Raw genomic sequence first — 18,904 nt, 5'->3', positions numbered from 1 at the left:
AATAAAGAAAATGTGGTATATATATATACACAATGGAGTACTATTCAGCCATAAACAAGAAGGAGATCCAGTCATTTGCAACAACATGGGTGGAACTGGAGATCATTACATTAAGCGAAATAAGTCAGGCACAGAAAGACAAACATTGCATGTTCTCATTTATTTATGGGATCTAAAAATCAAAACAATTGAACTAGTGGACATAGAGAGTAGAATGGACCAGAGGCTGAGAAAGGTAGTGGGGAGATTGGGGGAATGTGGCAGAGGTACAAAAAATAGAACAAATAAAACCTACCATTTGATAGCACAACAGGGTGACTATAGTCAATAATAACTTAATTGTACATTTTTAAACAACTTAGAGTATAATTGGATTGTTTGTAATTTAAAGGATAAATGCTTGAGGGGATGACTACCTCATTCTCAATGATGTGATTATTTCACCTTGCATGCTTATGTTAAAACATCTCATATACTCCCATAAATATATACACCTATGTACCCACAAAAATTAAAGCTTTTTAAAAAGCAAGTGGGTACATCTCATGTAACCCATAAATATATACATCTATTATGTACCCACAAAAGTTTAAAAAAAATTTAAAGTAAATTAAAAAGCAAAAACTCCTAGATTTGAGATGTGGGTAACTAAACTGATGAGTGTCACTCACTGCAGAGTTCTTCTGCCCATAAGGAATTACTGATTTCTGTCCGTCCTGTATCTTTTCTCTGATGTTAACAACAGTAACCAAAAGGGTAGAATGAATAGTCATGTTTGTACTTTATGATCTGGGCATTTTGGGATCTACTTTATTGTATTAGTATGGAGGTTAGGAAATACAACATTTAGTTTGATATTTTCACTCAATTAACTGATGCCACTGATTCATCTGACTGTATTCATACAGCTCATATGTGTGGCACTAATTCTCAGGGCTGGCTTCATCAAAATAGTCGTTGAATGCATCTTTTAGAGAGCATCAACACTGTGCTAAGAAAATCTTGGATGTTTAGCCAATGAGTGACTACGTAAAGGTAATTAAATATTTTATTAACTTTATATACAAGAGCCCAAAGCATTTTCATATACATTTTTCCTTCATACTCTTTATGTGCTTGTATTGGCAGGAAGAGGCCAAAGTAACTGTATTGCATTATAGCACAAACTTTCAGACAATGAGATATTCTTGAGGCTTAAATTTCACTTGCAAAGTAGGAGAGGAGGTGGAAACAAAGAATCAGAATTTACCCTTTTGCTAATGCATTGTTTTCTTAGAAATGTAATCATTGCATCATTCTTTCATTTTGAGAGCCTTCTGAGATTATACAAGATATTTAATTCAATATCTTTATATGTTGAATCTGCATAAGAAGAACTGGAGAATGTGTATTCTTTTTAATTTTATTTGTTTGAATTTATGCTAAACACATTCTACAGAATTCAAGGAATGCTAATTAAGTTATCAATTGAAGTTATTATCATTGAAGTTATTAACTTCAATGCAATTGAAGTTATCTGGACCCTGGGTTTTTCTCTTTTGCTTTAGCATTTTTCGTGGCAAGAATCTGATAGAAGATGAAAATTATAAAATTGAAATCATTTCATTTTGTGTCTTACTATTTTTAAGCAGGAAAAGTTTAGTATGTACAAAAGAGATGGTTTCAATGAATTCCTGTGGCATTAATTGGCTATTTTTTCTCTCTAAGAAGGAAGTTGAGAACTTGAGCTTGATTTTAGGATTGTGTCTGCCCTGGTGCCCTTGGTGAACATTTCTGCTTTTGCCGTGTGTTCCTGGCATAGTTTTGAGGGGGCATGCATTTTGAAGGGGCACTGATTTGCGTTTGAAAGAAATTAGGTCCTCTGTGTAGTCAGCAATCCCTGTCTTGTCTCCTTGTTCAGATTGGCCTCTGAATCTTTTATGACCTCCAGTTAACTTCTGCAATCTGCTTCTATTCTCTTGTTAACATTTGTTCCTGCATCTGGGATGAAGCTTATAATTATGTGTCCATTGCAAAGTCTTTACTAGAGTTTTGGTTAATCCAGGTCTTATTTTGTTTATGTTTGCTTAAGCAAATGATGTACAATGCTCTTTCAGATATCCTTTAGAGTAATGGGATCAATAATTTAAGCCTTTATAAGTATGCATATCCTGGTTAACCTCATTTTACCCATGTGTCTGTACTGTCAGTTTTACTTACATTGAGCAATCTCACTGACTCTTGTGGATTTATTTAACTATGAAGCAAAATAATAGTTATAAATTCAGTATTGGAAAGTATTACAGAGATCATGTCCTATCTTACTCTCCGACTTATTTGTTAAGTGGGAAACTGAGTCCCAGAGAATAGGAATAATTCTCTGCATTTATAATAACAATCTCTGTAGTTTACAAAATATACTGATACCATTATTTCATATGATGTTTCAGTAATTCTGTGAGGTGTGCTAGGAAGGCACTATTATCTCTATTTTACAAGGAAAAAAAAGATGTAGAGAAATTGAGACTTGCTTCCTCAACTACCTACAACAAGAATGTGGTAAATCTGGATCTAAAATCCAAGACTTAAGGCTGTTAATCAAGTGTCCTTTCCCAAATATGATCCTGGCTCATGAGCAGAGTTTTCCCACTCATGTGCTACTGTGCTGTACTGTGTGGAGACACTGACTCTCTCAGCACTTAGAGCTGCCAGAGTAGCCATTGACCTCTAGCCACAAGCAGGCTTCTTACCTCAGTGCAACACAGAACTACTATTATCTTTTGTGTACCTTGACACTGAAAAAACACAGAAGCACAATTCTAACATATAATGGAAAAAGAGAGACCTGATTAAGTCACTCAATGAGTTTATTGGAGGATTACTAGGTGCCTAACAGTCCTGGAAATGTTTTCATAGTCTCCATTCATCCACCTCTGATATTCACATATATTTACTCCAAGGAACCTCCCCTCCCTACTGACAGTCTGTGTGGTTCCAGGTAGCCAGCTGACAATAATTCTGACCCAGGTTAAAGATGTGGGCCTCAGTAAGCCTCTGTGCTGCCTCTTCTTGTCATGGTGATTAGTTCAAGGGTAATTATGGGATTCAACTAGAGCCAACCAGATCTCATGAGACTGTGAATTTTGGGCAAGAGAATATTGCTACTCTTCTGTAACTGACTCTGGAAGCATGCAGGCTGAGGCTGCTGCCACCAGCTTGACTCCTCGTGTAGCTTAACATTGAAGCCAATGCTGGAATTAAGGAGATCTGAGAGAGAAACTGAGCCCTGCTGATACCATTTGATGTCAAGTTGACAAAAAAGCTGAAGCTAATTCTGCACTTTAGAATTATACAAACCAGTACATCTCTCCTTTCCTTAAAATGATTAGATGAAGTTATCATCATTAAAAATCATCTGTATTCTTTCATAAATGGTTAAATATTCTAATTTGTCACTTTAAAGGCCTCATGGGGACAGGGACGATTTAGAAATGGATGTTCCAATTTGATCTGATCTCTTTCAGGTTGTATGTTTTTCTTCTTTCTTTGAAAAGGTAATTCATAACCTATGAATAAAAATTCTCTCTGTAAACTTTCACAAAATCTAAAGGTGTTTTTGTCATAGTCAGTTGCCTATATTAACTCATCAAATAATTATTGTTATGACACTGAGGTAGGCTGGGGAACAAGACATCATCTTTGCTGTCAAAAAAATTATAATTTAGTTGGTAGAAAAAAAATGTTACAATAGAAAGAAAATTAAATTTAATTATTGTATATAACTAAGTCTGATGTGAGTGTCAGGAGTAGGTCAAAGGAGGACAAGGTTGCCATAGATTGAAAAGTGATAGTCACTATGAAAGAGAGAACTGGAGTCAAATCTTTAGGATTTGGGCAGGTGACCAGGAAGAAGTCTGTCCAGGAGCTGCAGCTTAGCACAGACAAGGACTCAGATAGGAAAGAATGGTGTTTGAGGAAGGCAGTGACTCAACAGGATGGGTTGCAGTAGAGGAGTAGGGTGAGGAACAAAATAGCTTGGAAATTTCCATCTCTTACTTTTGAGAAGAACTTTGGGACAAAACTCTTTGCTTAAGATTTGTATTGAGAAACAATAACATGCTAGCCACTCTTTTTTTTTTTTTTTTTTGAGATGGAGTTTCATTCTTGTCGCGCAGACTGGAGTGTGACGGCACGATCTGGGCTCACTGCAACCTCCACCTCCCAGGTTCAAGAAATTCTCTTGCCTCAGCCTCCGGAGTAGCAGGGATTACAGGCGCCTGCCAGCATGCCCGGCTAATTTTTGAATTTTAGTAGAGACAGGGTTTCAACTTGTTGGCGAGGCTAGTCTCAAACTCCTGACCTCAGGTGATCCACTGGCCTTGGCCTCCCAAAGTGCTGGGATTCAACTCTTTATTGAGCACTTACTACATATATGACATTAGGTTAAAACTTCACACGGGACCGGGCACTGTGGTTCACACCTGTAATCCCAGCACTTGGGGAGGCCAAGGCGGGTAGATCATGAGGTCAGGAGATTGAGGTCATCCTGGCTAACACAGTGAAACCCCCTCTCTACTAAAAAATATGAAAAATTAGCCAGGTGTGGTGGCATGCACCTGTAGTCCCAGCTACTCAGGAGGCTGAGGCAGGAGAATGGTGTGAACCCGGGAGGCAGAGCTTGCAGTGAGCCTAGATGGCGCCATTGCACTCCAGCCTGGGCGACAGAGCAAGACTCTGTCTCCACAAAACAAACAAACAAACAAACAAAAAACAAAAAAAACTTCACATGGGTTATCTCATTTAGTAATAATAACTTTCAGGTAGGTGTTGTTTTACCAACCAACCCTGTAAGTGTATGAGGCAGAATGAGCCAAGGACAGTCTGCCTCTGAAGACCTTGCAGCTGCTCTGGTCATGAAATTCCATCTGTCTAAGATGAACAGAGCAGTCACTTTGCACATGTCATGTAAGTTTATAATAGTCCTTTGCACATTTCAGTGAGTATTTGTATTTTTGGCAAGTTTAATATTTGGAGTTACTACTAACAAATCCTTAGAATGACTAGATTTCAGGCATTTAAAAAGCCTCTGTTTTACCATGAAATTCATTGTTATTTATTCTACACTTAAAGCAAGGGAGTGAAATCTCATAAATTAGATTGAAGTAATAATTATTAAGAACGTCACAACTTCTAGGGGTTGAGTTAAAGTATTTGCATCATTATTATTTCATTTTTCCCTAACAGATTGTGAATGTGGGTGTCATTATTCTCTTTGTATAGACAATAAGACTGAAATCAAAAGTATTTAAGTAGCTTATATAAGGGCATATAGTTAGTGTGAGCAGAGCTGTGACTTGAATTCAGGTCCTTCAATTATAAGTCTAGTTCTTTCCCTACTACCTTAGTCTATAAGTGGCCAAAAAGTACATATGAAACTTGGCATTTTATATGTATTGGAGTTACATTAGACCTTAAGTGGCCGTAGAGTACAAACGAGACTTGGCATTTGTGCTTATTACTAGTGAGTGTGGAAAGTCTAAGTAATTATCGAATACGAGTGATAATTTGACGAAGTTAAGTCTCGTTCAAACTCAAAGTTTGAATTTTCCATTTGTCTGGTTATTTGTTCTATGATTTGTCAAGAAGTCAGAATAAAAAAATATTTATTGAATACCAATTCATTAGGTAAAAGTATATGCTAATGTAAAAAGAACTTTGTGCCAACCCTACACTAATGGAATAGAAAATATAGTTGAGGACAAGGTGAAAACCTATACAGTACATGTGTGAGTAATCTCTGAGAAAAGATTAAATGAATATTTTGAGGTGGGATATAACTAATTGATGTATGATATGAATATTAAGGACTATGAGTGCAGAGGAAGAAAATATTTCTAGCTGCTGGAGTGGTCTTGAGAAATGTTAACATGAAATTTATTGTTACTCATGAAGGAAGTATTTGAACTACTCCTTGAAGGGAAGACTTGGAGATATCAGAAAGAGCAAAAGTAGAGCAGCAAGGAAGTATGTGGTGTGCTCCAGGGAGCAGTTTGTCCAGAACTGTTATTTAAATACAGGATAAAATCACAGAAGTGGGTCAGGGTCAGCTTGAGGAAGTCTTAAAGAAAAACTAAGAGGCCTGGATTTAATAATGCAGGAGGGATGGCAGTGAAGGGCTGGAGGTGTGGAGGAGTGGAGACAGAGAAGACTCTGGGAGAAGAATTAAAACATGAGGAGAGTAGAGTCCAAGGGTAATTTGTTATAGAAAATATTGGGGAAATTGGATGAAATAAATAACACAAACCACAAAGTGATTGGAACAGGTCAGGTCCCCACAAGTTAAATAAGGAAGAATAAATAGATAAACGGCATTTCAAGTAAATAATCAGAGAAATTTAATTTATTTGACATTCTGTAAGACAAAGTAAACTGTCATGAAAACTATACTAGAGAGAGAAATAAAAAAGATAAAAGAAACAGAATAATTAACTACAACCACAATTTGTAAACTGTGATTGAATCATAGTTAACTAAAACCAAAAGCTGGGGGACTGGTGGAGATATTTGAATATAGACTGGATTTTAGGTAATATTAATGAATTGCTGTCAATTTTTAGTTGTGATAATGATGTTGTGGTATAGTAAGAAAAAGTTCTTATTTTTAAGAGATATATGCTGAGAAGTCTCATGTGCCTTTTATTGTCAATTTTTTCTGCAAAATATATGTATATGAATATGTGTATTTTTATCTGTATTCTATCTGTATCTATATTTACATGTAAACCTTTTCTATGGCTTTGTATGTATTTATATCTACATTCATACTCAGACCCATACTCATAGTCACCCCATCCCTATCTCTGTATATATAGCTAGATCCAGATATAGATCTAGAAGAAGTATATGTGGCATAATGTTAAAAATTTTTGAATCTAGTTTATGGATGTACAGATGAGCACCATGCTATTCTTCTAATTTTTTGGTGTGTTCAAGATTTTTATAATAATAATTGAGCTAGAGGGAAGAGGGAGAAATAGGTCAGGACTTGGAGCCTAAAGGAGAAGCAGTATGAGTGAAAAGAAGGAGCAGATGTGCAGAGATAATTGGTAGCAGAGGGTGAGTTTTTTAACCCAAAGCATCAGAGGAGTCTCTTAAGCATGAGTTTTGGCATTAAGGCCTTGCTGATTGGCTGTGGTCATGTTTTGAATAAGGGCAGGAATGTCTTTAGAGAAAGTAAGTTTGAGGGAGAGAATGTACTCGTTTTCAGAAGGGTTTAGTTTCCAGCAAATATGAGCTTTCCAATTGAACCTTGTTGGAGGAAGGTTGTCCAGACTGAGAAGATCAGAGCTAGAGATGCCAATTCCATAGTCAGTCACAGCAGACGGCAGTCGAAATCATGAAATTGGATGAAAGTTATGAGTAAAGTAGTGTCCAAAAGGAAAAATGAGAAAAACACTAAGAAATGCCCGTATTTAGGTGGTGGAAAGAAACAGTGAGGAGAGCAAAGCAGACAGATCATGCCAAACCAGAAAGGAAAAGATAGTGTCATGTGGAGAAGTGGAGGGAGCACACAGCCCATGGTGAACATACTATACATCTTTTTGAATGAACGAATGAATGGAATTGTACAAAAGAGTGAGGGTCATTAAAGTAAAGATAAAGAGAACAGTAAAGACAATTGCAGAGTGAATGAAAGGCGTTTGGGATTAGGAGTTGAGAGGTTATTTTAAACTCAGACTAAAGGCTTGGTGGAGGCTGTTGCAATGATTCATTGTGGAAGCAAAAGTCAGCACCAGGAAGTGGGGAAGCTGAGTAGTAGAGGGCTCCTCAGTGCAGTTTGGGGATAGGAAGACCTGGATTCAAGTCATGACTCTTAACTCTATAACTGCCTTTCCCAGGCTTCAGTTGTCAATTTCCCTAAAAAAGTGGGGTAGGCTAAGTGATGTCCAACATTTCTTAAAGCACTCACATTCCACTGGCCCTTTACCTGTTTTAAACCAAATACCGCATGTTCTCACTCATAGGTGGAAATTGAACAAGGAGATCACTTGGACACAGGAAGGGGAACATCACACACTGGGGCCTATTGTGGGGTCGGGGGAGGGGGGAGGAGGGAGGGATAGCATTAGGGGATGTACCTAATGTAAATGATGAGTTAATGGGTGCAGCACACCAACACGGCACATGTATACATATGTAACAAACCTGCACGTTGTGCACGTGTACCCTAGAGCATAAAGTATAATTAAAAAAATACATATTTAGAGAAAACTGTCCCAATGCATATTGCAATGTCATTTTCAACTTCCCATGTGTCACAATTGCTTTGACTATAGAGTCCCTATGTAGAAATGGAATTATCTTATTCTCTTTTTGGCAACCTCACTGATTTACAATGAAATTATTGGAATGGTCAATAGTTATATCCATATAGCATTCTGACATAAGCAAAATGTAATTTGACTGAATAGTAAAATAATACTTTAATTTTTTCCAATTTCAAAGGTAATTTTAAAGAGCTGAGGAGATGTTATATTATGTTGCTATGCATTAGCAATTTCTGGTAGGAAGTTAGGGGGAAGATCATCTCAAATTCTGAACATTTCTCTACTCCATTATAAATTTTTCTACATCCTATTAGGTCCAAATATGCAGAAAGGAATTGCGCAGATGATACCATTCTGCTTAAATGACAAACCTGGAATGATGAATACTTTTCCTGGTCAATTAACCCCTGCCAAAGCTCTCAGTGACTAAAAGAAACACTGTGGAACACAGTCTCAAGTAGACTATAAAATATACAATTAGAGGTCTTCTGAAGAGGATAGTGTTCCATTAGAAATCTACCAGCTCCTTTTAACTCTATGGGTCCCTATTTCTCAGAACATTTACCAGAGGCTTGTGCAGAAACTGGCTCATCACCAGTTTTCTTAACAAAGCTTTCAGATCTTTGTTATCACACAAAGAGATAAAGAGCCTGAAATCCTCCTTATGATTCAGGCATCATCTGTTATCCTAGATCAATGTCAAGCTAAAGATTTTTGGAAAGGATTTTGGCAAAGTGTAATTGTAGATTAACCCCACAGCCTTCCATTAGATAAATGGCATAATGGGAAGTTTTAAACAATGAGTCAGAGGACTGGGCTCTGATCTTGAGATGGCTGATTTTCTCTATGACCTTCAATTAGTTATATAATCTTCTTTTTGTCTGTGAATCAGTTATCTAATCTGTGATATATGGGAATGGCTTTTTTGTTTGTTCATTTAGAACTATAGGAAATACAAGGTGCTATTGTTTCTCATATGTTGGAAAGACCCATTCTTTTTGCATTTCTGCTAAGGGACCTCTTTCTCTTTAAGCATGTAGACTTCACTGGCAAACAAAGGATGTATTTAACCTGATGAGGAAAGTCAATTCTGAAAAAAAAAAAAGAACATTTTAATAAAAAAAGTGCTGGTATTGACCTCATATTGAGTGTGATGAAGCATGTTTGCATATACATAATAAATCATTTATCTTTGGTTCTTAGTCTATTGTAAACTGCAACTTTGTTGAACCTCATGGACTATAATTCTGATGTGTCAGTAGGATATACTCATTGTCATGCAGTTTACTTTTTTTTTGGCAACATCAAATACTTTCCTTATTCCAGATCTAACTTTCTGCTGAGGGTAACTTGCTACCTACTTTGGATTCCATTGCTTTTTCACTGCCACAAGGGACTCCTTTCCAAGCACTTGGATTTTCTTTTCTTTTTTTTTTTCTTTTAAATGACTCCTTACAATGACTGAAAAGAGATAGGATTCATTAGCACACTTTGCCAGTACTTTGTGCTAATATTACACTGAAGTCAGGTCATATGAAATCAAAGTGTTCTTTATTTATTCATTTTACATATTCAACATGTTGCATATGGCCCTTCATGATCTGGTTCTTGATAATGTCTTCTATTTGTAAGGTATATTTCACTCAGATTTTATGCCTTAATAACAGTAAACTAGTAATTTCTCTCATGTGATGTGATGTTTATCACCTGCAAGCCATTATCCATGCTTCTCTTATTCTTGGGACACTTTTCCCCCACACTCTGCCTACTTACCTTCTATTCTTCCTATATACCTCTGCTCAGACTCCCTCTTTACCGGGTTCTTTTTCCTGACATCCTCATTTCTTTAAGCATAAGGACAAAGAGCCTCTCTGGATGTTCTTTTAATACCCTGTGAATACCTCTGAATTTATGCCCCCAACTTGTTTATATTTCTGTTTATGTCTATTATATTCATTAGACAATGATATTCTGCAGATCATTCCAATACCCAGCCGAGTGCTTGGCACACAGTAAATGACTAATACACATTTAAGTGAATTGGCCTACTTGGAAGAAGAAAAAGATTCAGATTAGTGGTGATTTTTATGTATATTTGGTGTCCAGCAACTATTATTTACTTACCTGGGAACTCATGCATGATCCTGGGCAAGGTAACAAGGGAACGCTCATTCGGTAAATGAGGCAGAATAAAAAACTACTTGTTAGTCTAGAAATTAAAGCCATATATAGATAGGCAATTCTATATGGGAGGAGAAAAGAACTCAGGGAAAATTGGTAATGAAATAAGCCTCTTAAATATTCAGTAGATATTCTTCAGTTAATATCTCATATAAAACAAAGAAAAGACTTCCAAGCCTTCAATGTTCTAAGTTGCCATGGCAGCAGCACCATCACTCTTGGCTCTTTGAGTAGTAGGATTGCAGGGGGAGAAAGGCCTGATACTAGTAGGCAGAATGCCAAGGGGCTGGGAGAGGGTACTGAAGCATTTTATTACTGACACTGAAGAAATGATTATAGATCGTGAAGCAGGAGAACCTACCATACCGTGGCAATGAGATTCATTGGTTTCCAGAGAGTTGCATTTTGACTTTTAAAAGGAGATTTTTTAAAATGATAGTCAAATTGCACTTCAATGGATTAAAAAAAATAACTGTTTTAAAAGCAGAAGGGTAGAAGGCTGTTAGAGAGTGTATTCAAATCCATGCTTCTTAGCAACCAGACCAGATTTCACCCATAAAAGAAAGCCAGAGGTACAATAAAAAAAAAAGCCTCTTTGGTTCTCTAGAGAATATAAAGGCATATTAGAGAAAAAGAAGCACTTTGAGATCTGTGGATAAAAGGCACTATATGGGCATAAAGTATATTACAAAAAGAGAAGGACAAGGAAGAAGTGATGTCTAGACTGGGTAGGTTATCTTGGGTATGTATGAGAATAATTGCCAAAGTTAAAATGAGAGAAGATCATGATAACTAGAATCATTAGAGTGTTCAGAAGTTAGTATTATTTTAAAACATAACAGATATATATTTTTTCCTGAATCAAAGCAAAATAAATGTAAAGGGAAAATAGAGAATATGTGGATGACCTAGTAACTACATACTATTTCCTCAAAAGATTTTCACAGTGAAGCGACATGAAAAGGTGCAAATAAAAAACGTCACTAGTATGTTACAGAGTTTGATGTTATCTGTCTTCGAAGTTTCAGTGAAATTCTACACAGTAATTGATTCTTACTGATTCAACCAAGTAGGAAACATTACAGCATTTTATGCATAGATTTTTTTTTTTTTTTGGAACAATGTAAGGTTAGAAGTGTCATCACAAACAAACAACAAAGCAAAAACCAAACCAAACCAAAAACCCAAACCCAACAACAAACAAACATTTAAGAGGAAAGTCAGGGACAAGAATTTAGTTTCTGGTGATAGGATAAGGAAAATTATAAGTTAAACTAGAACTCTCATTTTCTCTAAATTAAGCCAGCCCTTTTTGTGTATGTATTAAAAAAAGAACTGTGGGGTATGAAAGAAATGATTCTTTTCATGTACTATAATCAATGCAGAGATTATCTTCAGGAAGATTCAACAATGTTCTTGAGTGGTATACAAAAAGCCTGATGTATTTGAAAGAAAACAAATATAAATGAATGTTTTCTGGATAAATGAAGAAGCAAAGCTTAGAAGTAGAATGTGTAAATTTAGCAGAGATTTGACACGTATGTTTGAACAGACGGTGGTGCAGTTGTTATCTTCTGAGGTTATTTTATGAAAGCTGCATTTTCCCTTGAAGCCAGACCCCATATGGGGTTGGGATGACGAAAGCCTCATGTATCTCACTATCATTAGGCTAATGAGATTGGTCAAGGCCACATGCATTCTAGTTCTTGGCAAAATTTAAGATAAATCTAGTAAACTCTTCTAATAGCTTTGTGCTGTTTTTGGAAAGAAGGAGAAAGATAAATGAATAAAAACAAAATTTCAAGTACAAAAGTTTCCATTTCAGAAGTACTGTTCCATTATTAAAATGATTGATTTTTAAGAGAGATTATTTACCCCAGTTGTTATAAAATTTTATGGTCACAGAAATAATTTAAACCAGGTATTTGTAAAAATCCAATATGTAAACATGAACATTATGAACAATTTGTTTCTTAAGCATTCCTTTTGTACCGAAAACTTTCCAGTTTTTATAGTCAAGAGTTTTGAAAATTATGGTGGATGGACATTGAAAATGGGTTAGTTTAGCTGTGTTCAAAAAAGTTTACTTTTGAACAGAGACCAACTTTTGGAAATTACAGACAATTTGTAATTACTAAGAAAGGTGAGCTGGTAGGAGCCATAATGAATACTTTGTGATAGGAGGCTTATAATGACTTACATGCAGTTGGGGGAGGTATTTCATTTAAGATCTTTGAGCAGGTTTTCATAGCTAGTTAAAAATAATGCAAACTAATTTTAAGTTTGGTGTGTTAAAATAATATTACAAGCTGTTACGTGTATAATTCATCGAAATTACTAAAATTGCTCTTTATATTGGTAGGCAATAACTACATAGTATTGTCTATAAAGTAGAGGCCACTAGGTGAAAAATGTTTTGATTGCTGTCCAAACACTGAAGTTATAATACAGTGCAGAGCAATACCCAATAATAAATGGAAGTACCATCTGCAGTATATTACAAATGAGCCAATTTAAAGCCTTGCATGGGACTTTTTAAACACAGTTGTAGCCGCACAAAGTAAAGTGGGGAGTTTAGAAATTGCCTGGTGCTTTTATCAGCTTAAGCAGCTACTACAGATAATTTAGCTCCTACAACCCTTTGCCTCTGTGAGAATTAGATATTCTTGGCCTGAATAGCTTATATATAGCTTTAAGTTCATATAACCAAATCTCTTGATTTGGTTGTACTATGCTAAAGAGGCCAAGATGGGCAGGTGGGTGAAAATTTTAGTCCCCCACATTTCACCCCTGGGTCTTGGGAAAAAAGCATACCATTAATTTTGTCAGAATAACTTCTGTTGTAAGGCATGCTGATGGTTGTTCAGACGTATCACGTTGACATAATACTATGATAATAGATTCCATCAGAGGGTGACATTATAGTTCTGGGTCCTGTGCCTCATTAAGAGATTCACCTGGAAAGTCTTTCCTACTAAGACATGTTCTAAAATGTAATAATTAAATTATTATTGAATTTAATTCAATCCAATACTAAAAAACTAATTGAAGAATTAAAACTGTACAGTGTTTTAAAATGTCTCACTATTCTCAAGATATTTAATGATACATTTTGTATCCAGGATTGGATGTTATTTCAGGTGCAATGCTTCCTCATGAGAGCTCCCAAGTTGCAATACATTCCCACCAGTGCTCCCCATGCTGACCAAAGGAAAACAATAACAAAGATTTTGAGAAAATAATGCAAACAGAACTATCGACAGCTTGGCATAACATTTATAAAAATGTTCTGCAAGCATATACGTAATAAAATCCATCATTCAACATTCTAAGTTGTCATTTTACATGGAAAAGAAATACGTCCAAAGTAGTTAAAACTACTGAACTTTTATGTCTTGAATTTTTCAGTTCTCTTGTTGCCTATGATACTACTGAGCCAAAGTCAAACTATTGAATATTATGCATAATTCGACTTCACTTGATTGTTTGAAATTACAAATGCAGGTTTTTTTCCCTCCTTTTTAAACTTTTAACCTTTAAGTTCATGGGTACAAGTTCAGGTTTGTTAAATAAACTTTTGTCATGGAGGTTTGTTGTACAGAATATTTCATCACCAGGCATTAAGCTTAGTACCCATCAGTTATTTTTCCTGACCCTCTCCCTCCTTTCACCCTCCACCCTCTGAAAGGCCTCAGTGTGTGTTGTTCCCCTCTATGTGTCCATGTGTTCTCATCATTTAGTTCCAACTTATAAGTGGGAACATGTGGTATTTGTTTTTCTGTTCCTGTGTTAGTTTGCTAAGGACAATGACCTCCAGTGCCATCTATGTCCCTGCAAAGGACATGACTTCATTCTTTTTTATGGTTGCATAGTATTCTATGGTGTATGTGTACCACATGTGCTTTATACAGTCTATCACTGATGGGCATTTAGGTTAATTCCATATTTTTGCTATTGTGAATAGTGCTGCAATAAACATACATGTGCATGTGTCTTTATAATAGAATGAAAATTAACTCAAGATGGATTAAAAACTTAAATGTAAAATCCCAAGCTGTAAAAACCCTGGAAGACATCCTAGGCAATACCATTCAGGACATAGGCACAGGGAAAGATTTCATGATGAAGATGCTAAAAGCAATTGCAACAAAAGGGAAAACTGACAAATGGGATCTAATTAAACAAAAGAGCTGCACAGCAAAATAAACTATCAGCAGAGTAAGTAGATGACCTTCAGAATGGGGGGAAATTTTTTGTAAACTATGCATCCAACAAAGGTCTAATATCCAGCATCTATAAGGTTTTTTTTTTCTTTCTAGTATACTATTAATAACAGAATTAGCACTTTTCAACTTTTATTTTTGACTGCTTTGTTGATTTGTTTTAATCTTAGTATGTCCACAAAATGACCACTTAAAAGACTTTAACGGTTTTCGGTCACCACAATGTTGATAGCATTTGCAGGTGCTGTGGTCAACATCCAGAGAGCCATGGATTATTGGATATTACAGCTGTCAATCCATTTAATTCTATTGTATTCTTTAATTTCCAACATTCTCTTATTAGAAGCCAGTTATACTTAGAACTGTTGTTAGGACACAACACTAAAAACTATAATTCCAAATCCATGTGTCTTTACTTCAAATGTATTTGATCAAGATGAGTATTACATTTTTGTAATAATAAATGTCCTCAGTTTTCTGGTCTGAAGGAGGACACTGTTATTCGTGTGTAGGTTATAGGGTATTCTTGACTGTGCCTGACATAGCTAAAGCACTGATAAAGATTTAAAGAATCCTGTAAGTTCAGCTTTGACACCTTATGTCTGCCATTCAGGGAGCGTCCATCAGATGGCTGTGGCAACTTGAAAATTGCCATGTACTTTCTTTTCTCTCCAGGGACTGAGGATTTACTCATAATTAAAATTTTTCTGTCCTCTAATTCATTTCTTTATTTAAAATAAATATATTGAATTAAGAAAATCTTATGATGACTAACCAAAGAATTTTAGCTTGAAGCAGGATTGAAGATTTAAAACATACTTTAAATTTAAAACTGCTTTTACAGCAGTATTTTTCTATCAATATTTTATATGTTGATTGCAATTTACTTCTATATCAGCATTCTTGATTCCATTACTCACCTGTTTACATTCAAGTAGATGTATAACTTTATGTCTTTGGCTCTTTTTATCTGGTAGCTTCATTTCTGACTACATCGAGGGTTGCTTGGCAGAGGTGAGTGGGAAATTAGTCACTTTAAGGGTTATCCTTTGATTTTTCTCACTTATATGTTTAGTGGCTAGTCTCATGTATTTCCCAAATGCAGCAGCTGGCACAGTGACTGGAGCATGGAATCTGTTCTTATTGCCTCATGATTCTTCTGAATTAGAAAGCATTCTCCCCAAAGATGGCAGCAGTGTGGCTAACTTTCTCCTTATAAGTTAATATACTGTTGCCTTAACTTACTCTCAAATTTCCTCTCCCATGAGAAGAATTTCCATGGTGTAGAGCTATAATTGTAAAGTAGGGCTTCTAAGGCCCCTAGAAATATTCTAGTTTGTTGGAAGATTTTGAATATATCTTTCTAGAATTTTATTGAACCACAGTCTACTTAGGTGACATTCTAATAATCAAGTACCTAGTGGTGAAAAGCAAACATGACAAATATATTTTTGGGGCAGTTTCTGTATGTTCTGTGCATTATTACATCACTTTAGCCACAAGAGTATGGATGATTCTTTTTCAAATTGTAATTAATTCATGTGTCGAGAATGTGGAAAACTACTTTATGAAATTTTACAGATATTATCAGTGATGCATCCATGTGCTTCTACATGCAACCAAACTCACATAAAATCAATTAATAATGAAGTTAATACAACCATAATGTATCACTAAAATAAGAGTAACAGGCTGGGCATGGTGGTTCACACCTGTAATCCCATCACTTTGGGAGGCCGAGGCAGGTGGATTGCGAGGTCAGGAGATGAAGACCATCCTGGCCAAAGCGGTGAAACACTGTCTCTATTAAAAATTTGAAAAGTTAGCTGGATGTGGTGGCATGCACCTGTAATCCCAGCTACCCGGCAGGCCGAGGCAGGGGAATCGCTTGAACCCAGGAGGCAGAGGTTGCAGAGATCCTGCCACTGCAGTCCAACCTAGAGACAGAACGAGACTCCATCTCAAAAAAAAAAAAAAAAAAAAAAAAAAAAAGAGTAACAGCAAGTGAAAGCTACTCAAGACATCCTTGTTGATGATTTCACAATAGAGTTTCCTTCTTTAAAATTATGCGGGTGTGAAAGCGTACACACATTGTACTCCAGTGCTGTGTGACAACCGAATTTCTTAGTAGAATACTGAATTTCAGCCAGAGTAAGCTCTAATAATCTAACATTCATTTATAGAATCCAAACTTTAGAAACACTTAACAAATCACTCAATAGGATATGTAATAACCTTTAACAATTTGCAAAAAGTAATTGCCAGTTACCCAGAAACCTGAAAAAAGAATTTGTAATTTTTATACAGCCCATGGTTCATCAAGCTGAACGTTGTGTTAGCTGACAGCAGTGCACGTTTGACAGTCTCTCTTCAATTGAACCCTCTTTTTGTGGATGACAAAACTGAGGTCTGCAGAAGGAAGGTTCTTGTCAGTTGTAGTAAAGTTAAATAGTTTTCAATTTTTGTGTGAAGTGTTTGCTTAAGAATTTGAAATCTAGGTTATATGCTGGGTCAGTTTCCTTATTTATTAAAACACCTTTGCTTAAGAGCATCTGTAAATAGAGGTTTCTTCCCATCATGAGGTCATTTATTCCATTACAGGGTAATTCTGACTGTGTGAAAGTTGAGTCTGATGTGAGGCTGAAATCAAATCTGTCTCAGGGTAATTTCTATTTATTTTTTCATTTCCTGGTGATGTAGTTTAGCTGTGTCCCCACTCAAATTTCATCTTGAATTGTAGCTCCCATAATCCCCACGTATCATGGGAGAGACCCGGTGGTAGGTAATTGAATCATGGGGGCTGGTTTTCCCGTGCTGTTCTCATGATAGCGAATATCTCATGAGATCTGATGGTTTTGTAAAGGGCAGTTCCCCTGCACATGCTGTCTTGCCTGCAGCCATGTAAGAGGTGCCTTTGCTCCTCCTTCACCTTCCACCATGATTGTAAGGCCTCCCCAGGCATGTGGAACTGTGAGTCCATTAAACCTCTTTTACTTTGGAAATTACCTAGTCTTGGGTATTTCTTCAAAGCAGTATGAAAATGGACTAATACACCTGGATAATGATAAGGTTTGTTTTGTTTTGCTATCATACTCATCTGAGTGTTTCAGGCCTATGATATGGCCAGATTTGCATTAACTTACAAAGCAATAGGTATACAATTCCTTGGAGTGAGCTCTTTCTTCTGCAGTTATCTGCATGATAGAGATTGTCCAGAAGAGTTTCTTTTTTTTTTCAAAGAGCAGCCTCACTTCACCATGTGATTTGCTTTGAGATGGAAATGGCCCAGGAAGTGATAGGGCTTATATCTATCTTCTTACTTAATAGGAAAGCATGCAGACATAAAGAGCTCCTCTCTGCCCCAAATCTCTGATAATTTCCCCAAGAATAAGCATTGAGAACTCCAGAATTCAGATGTTTCAACTCCTTCATGAGGCACTTTTAAAGTACTTGAATAATAATTTCTGTATAACTTTCTACTGTGAGTAGAAATGACTCTTTTGCTTCTCATCATTGACATTTTACTGGAAGTGCAAACAATATCTGATGATGTAGCTACAATACTGGAAGTTTTGAACAATAGCTATCTCTAATCACATTTGTCAAAAGTAGACTAGAGGTCTTACCTGTCTGAAGTTGTGAACCCATAGGCCATTTTTCTAGAGGCAACCTAAAGTGCTGAATAAGATTTGCAAGTGGAAAAAAATGCTATGTCACCGAGGTAGAGGTAAGCTTGGAGCTCAAGTACTGTGCATAATTCTTCAAAGGTTATGGGAATGACAGCTATTAGCAGGCTGAAGGCACAATTCTTTAAGAACTAGCATACAGCAGTCTTTGTTGCCTTTTGCCCTAAAATCTCACATCATATTCTATTTGGTTAGACAGCTATTGAACTCAAAAGAACTTCAGAGTTTCTTTCAAGTTTCTTTTCCTACCTTTCTCTTTTTAGTAGTATAAATGCATTCAATCTCTTGGGCACCCTTTGAATTATTCTATTAAATTCTGCAAGATCTTAATGATTGGTTTCTGGTATTTCCTCCATTATCAAGACCACTGCTAAATCTTAAGGGCAACGTTATGGACATAGAAAAAAGAAAGTAAAGATACATCAAGATGGATATGTTAGATGGAGAACCATCACTCAATTACCTGCCAGAATGCTGGAGAGTGGCTGTGATGACACTGGGTCTAAAA

General features: G+C 36.2%; 1 protein-coding gene across 2 annotated transcripts in view; it reads left to right on the top strand.

Annotated features, from left to right (window-relative positions):
* The window catches only part of NXPH1 (neurexophilin 1), a 338,936-nt gene that overhangs the window by 192,760 nt on the left and 127,272 nt on the right, over positions 1-18,904 (top strand). The window lies entirely within an intron of this gene.

This window comes from Theropithecus gelada, chromosome 3 (genome assembly GCF_003255815.1).
Source record: "Theropithecus gelada isolate Dixy chromosome 3, Tgel_1.0, whole genome shotgun sequence".
Lineage (NCBI taxonomy): Eukaryota > Metazoa > Chordata > Mammalia > Primates > Cercopithecidae > Theropithecus > Theropithecus gelada.
The sequence above is the reverse complement of the archived record's forward strand: the minus strand, read 5'-3'. Positions and strand labels throughout refer to the sequence as shown.